The sequence below is a fragment of the Aplysia californica genome, unplaced genomic scaffold (genome assembly GCF_000002075.1).
Source record: "Aplysia californica isolate F4 #8 unplaced genomic scaffold, AplCal3.0 scaffold00245, whole genome shotgun sequence".
In the NCBI taxonomy this organism is placed as follows: Eukaryota; Metazoa; Mollusca; class Gastropoda; order Aplysiida; family Aplysiidae; genus Aplysia; species Aplysia californica.
In genome coordinates this window covers 93,216-98,326 of record NW_004797515.1, presented here as the reverse complement: position 1 = coordinate 98,326, position 5,111 = coordinate 93,216, and positions in this window count along the sequence as shown.

The window sequence follows — 5,111 nt, the reverse complement described above, 5'->3', positions numbered from 1 at the left end:
GGGGGGGGGGGTGATTGGTTTTTGTTTGTTTTTGTTTTGTTTGGCTTGGTTTTCTTTTATTCACATGGTGCTTATACCCGCGGGGACAGTCTGTCAAATAAGAGGGGCTTTTGTCTGGAGTTCAGTTGGCATTTCGCAGCAGTTACCAATCTAATTGAAGATTCGGTGTCATGTGTCACTGTCCTTTCGCGGGTTGGTGTCACGTCTGTGGGTTTCAAGGACAAAGGAACTGATTCTGATTAGTTTTGTTGGACTCGCGGCTAGATTCAGTATTTACATCTTGCCAATATAATTGTAATTGTAGTAATAGTTCCATGCTGAGCTGCTATGGGCATTTCAAACGCCTTGATTAACTGGAGAAACATACATATATGCGAGGCAGCGTGGTGGAATCAGACTCTCGTCAGTTTTTAGGCATGTAGAGTTATTGGTATCATCTTAAAGCTTGTTCACTTGTCTTTATTTGGATGAAAAAAGTATCCCTTTATCTTGAATACAAGTCGAGATAATTGCGAAAGAAGGAGGTTGGGGTCACCTGTTTTCAGAGGTAAAATTAGTGAGAAAATGGCGGCCAAAAGTTAGTTATTTCCTTTGCTTCAGAGTCCGTGGTAACTGAAAATTTACATTTTGTGTGTCTATAATCAACGTTTTTCAGAAAAATCCACACAGAAATGAGTTCTTTAATAGGCATGAATGGTGTTGAGCCAAAAAACAAAAATTCATAAAAATTCATAAACCTGCGGAAAAATGGAAGTTTCTTCATTTTGATTATTTTGACGAGAGCCTGATTCAACCTCGCTGCCCCACATATGCTGGAAGCAAATTTACACGACCAGAGAAGAAGGCGAGAACCCCCACCTCCCCCCCCTCGAAAAAAGATGAGAACAATACATAGAAACCTGGGTTGGGACCAAAACACCCTAGACAAGAATAGTGGCAAGACACGGGGCGTTTTGTACCTTAAAGATTCGAGCGAAAAGCAACGTCCAATACCCAGAAGAGTTAACAATAAGAAGAAGTGATCTATGACATAGCAGGTCCAATGTGAGCAGTCGAGTGGTTTGAGAATCAGGCTGAAATAAAAATGTCAAGAAATGTCTATGGGCAACAGTTTACTGATGAGTAGCTATTAGTTTTTTTACGTAGGTGTTTTACGTTCCCATCGACACAATTTAAAATATCAAGGAGGCGGGTTTCTGACTCTGCCTTTCAGGGTCAACCCGGGCAGAGAGCGATACAGCATCCTAGCAGAACGACCGAAATACAAAACAAAAATTTCTCCCCACTCGGGAATCGAACTTGGGTCTCACGTGTGCTGCAGCGAAGCGCCTGACCACTACACCACAGACGCCGGTAATTGTGTCTAGTCTTTGTACAAGAGTCATTACGTCAGAAGGGTGATGCACTAGAGCTGCGGCAAATGACGAATGACGTGTTTTTTTTCCAAGAAATGTTTATCGATCATATTGAATTGTTTCTTTTGTATGAAGAGCTTGAATGCGTGTTAATCTTGTAGCCTTTGTATACGTAAAAGACATTTCAACAAAGGGTAAAAGAATAGGTCTTTTTTCTCTCTCTCTTTTTTTTTGCTTAGTTAACCGATGAGGCACATAGTCATATTTCCGACAAATAAGAACAAAAATACTTTTTTGCTCTAGATGTGCAAGCTGGAGTTTGAGGTAAATGTTTTCTTATCTTAGTGTCCGGTTGACTGCTTCTAGCGACATGCCCTGCTCTTTAAAAACAATGAAAAAGAAAACAAAAGAGAACTCAATACGTTTTTCTTTTTACAAGACCTTGCACATACTTAAATGTCAAGAGTAAAACAGTTCAAAGTGAAATAATTTTTCTGAGAAGCGATGACAAACGAACTATTCAAATGTGGCACAGAAATCCATGTCCAGAGGCAGAAGAAGACACTCTACAAATGTGGGTTTTGATATGGGCCCTCTTGGGAGGAGGAAGCAGATCATCCATTCTCTCGGATGTTGACCTCACCCAGATCTTTCCCAACAATCTGTCGCCATCAACAATCACAGAAACAAAAACAGCAGCAGCAACAGTAATAATAACAACAACAACAACAACAACAGCAGCAGCAGCAGTAATAACAACAACAACAGCAGCAACAGCAACAGTAACAACAACAACAACAATAACAACAGCAGCAGCAGTAACAGCAACAGTAGTAACAGCAACAACAATAGAAAAGCCGTATTCAGTTACAACTGCAGTATTCGAAACCACTGGACAAATTAATTATTTTTAGGGGTTTTGTTTGGTTTGCTTTTGTTGGTTGTTAAAACAAAATTGGATGCAATCCAGACTAGTCCACATCACGGAAATCCCTTGCCGTGCAAACGTATGACGTCACAGTTGCTCGAACGAATGGCGTCAATTCATATCAATTTCGAGTCAGACACACGCAAAATATTTGCTGTTCTGATATCGTTTCAAGGCTATCAGACTGGGAGTTTGGCCGCACTCGTTTATCACACCGGGAGCTTGGAGGATCTTTCACTTTTTTCGCTTCATTTTTTTCTGTCTCTCTTTTTGGTCGGTTTTTGAAGCAGAACAAGTGCAGACTGTGCAATTTCCATTTTTCTCCATTTACTTGTTTGATATTTTATTACAGTCTTGTGTTGTTTACTCAGCGGGTCGTGGAAATATAAAACGGCTTGACTCCTTACGTTATTTCTCAGACTAATTTTCTATTTTCTAATCTGTTGTATATATCTGCTGGGGGGAGCTCGAAGCCCTCAATCAATGATTGTAGTCTTGCTTTTTGTATCCCTCTGCGAGTTCTGTCATATATTTTGCTGTACCCTCGGCATACTCTGATTATGGCCATCTCGATAAATGTGGCTTTCACCTTGGCTCAAGAACTGGGACTTTATTCTATCAAGACTGAAAATCTTTCTAATTTTTTTGTTTGGCCTTTTCCTGTTTTCAAGGCTGTATAGGCATTAACACACAAAACGCTAACGCAGCATCTGCAAGCGTGTGTAGACGCACATTCACTTACTCACGCACACACAAACACATATACATACATATGCACACAGAAACAAACACGCTCATTATGTACACAGTCACACAACAAGCACACACACATACACACAACATACACACAACATACACATACATACACAAAAATACCACACACACACACACACACACACACACACACACACACACACACACACACACAAACACACACACACACACACACACATACATACACACACTCACACACACACAGACAGCGATGTGGGAGGTGGCACATCGTTAACTCTGTTGATATGCTTGAGCGGTTGACTCTGGTTCGAAAACCCAACGGTTGGTTCTGAACTTGGTTGTTTTGGAGAATGTTTTGTCCTCCTACCCATTTGGCTCAGTTTTATCTGTGACGGACGTTGAATTCGGATATCCTGCGTCTTAGATAACCTTACAGAGCTGAAAGTGTCGTAAAGCCCACACAATGACGATTCCAGTGACAATGGTAAGGTTGGAGAGTTTGTGAAATCCCCAAATAACCAAACTGAAGAATGCCCCTTTAGGACAGAAGACCACGGAATAGCAACCGTGCTAAGCGAATACCTCGTTTTGTTGGCTTGATAGTGGTATTGATACTCAATGACTTTGTCGTGTTTTCGAAGCTTTCAGACAAAGATCGTACATAACAAGATAGTTCTCTCAGCCAAAAATGTGTCCGCGGAGCCCGCGCATTGGTTCAGATGGCGCTGCAGTCTTTGTTTTGAAGCTCTCGTTCGTTTCTCCAGAAAAAGAATAGGAATAGTACCGTTTGTTCGTTTCGCTTTTAGTGTTTTTCACACAAGTAGGGTAACTCTGTAAGCAAAGTCCACACTTTTTCGAAGAGGGCGCCACCGGATTTTCAGGACAGTTTTATAATTGGCCCAAAGAGAGGGGTGAACTATCTTGTTATGTACGATCTTTGTTTCAGATCAAGTTAGAAAGGTGGATGAAAATGGACTCTGATAAGACTTGGGGCTGCAATCGTATCATTTCAAAACACATTCTCCATTAAAATTCTTCTCGTGGCAGCTCTTTATGATCGCAGGCTGTGATCAGGTTCTGTTTTTTATGGCGTCAGAGGTTAACCGTAAGGTCGTGGGTTCACTTTCAGTTTGGAGCCCGACGTTGTCTTTGGGAAAAACAATTTACATGAATTGTACTCACTTGACTTAGGTAGGAATGGGTACCCAGCTATCATCATCACTATTCTGTGCCAGATCTGCGAAAGGCATCAGCGATCATGATTCTCCATTCCTTCCTTTGCTCGGATGCTCTTACAAAAAGTTACGTTTCCCTGATCTTTCCCTGTCACCCATTTGTTCAGGTTCCCCAAGAAGGTTGCTCTGAGCCTACCTCTGCCTAGCTTGCCTTCAATTTTGCAAATGAGAGCTAGATGTTCAAGACCTTTATGTCTGTTCAGGAGTTACAAAAACTGCATTTGTCGTTTCCGGATTGTTTTTAACAGTGAGCGTCCCACGTAGGCTTCATCAAGCACTACCTCATTTGATTTCTTTTCCTTCCACGATACTCTTAGCGGGCGGTCTCCTAAGAAACCACATTTCTGCTGCTTCTATTTTTATTTTCATTGTCTTTAGTGATTGTCCAGCATTCACAGTCATATAGAAGGGTTGATCCTACTTAGCATTTTAGAACTTTTATTTTGGTAGTCATTCAGATGTTTCTATTTTTCAGGATTGCGCTCATTTTATTGAAACTAGCCTTAGTCATTGTAATTCTCCGTTTTTATTTCTGTGGAACATTTGGCATCAGATGTTATCATATATCCTAGATATTTAAACTGTTGGACTTGTTTGATCTTTTCACCTTTGCTACTTAGATTACAACTATAGGCAGCGAAAATATCTTTTCATTTTGTTAGTTTTTGAGCGCGTTTGATCCACAGTTTGCATTGTATGCTTCCCGGGAAGTCGAGAAATCTGGGGTAGTTATAGTTGTAACTCATAGAGCATGCTGTAAAGCGTGGATATTCGCTATAATATTATAAAGTATTTATTGTTGTTGTTTTGTTGTTGTTGTTATTACTATTATCATCATTATAATCATAACTATTATTG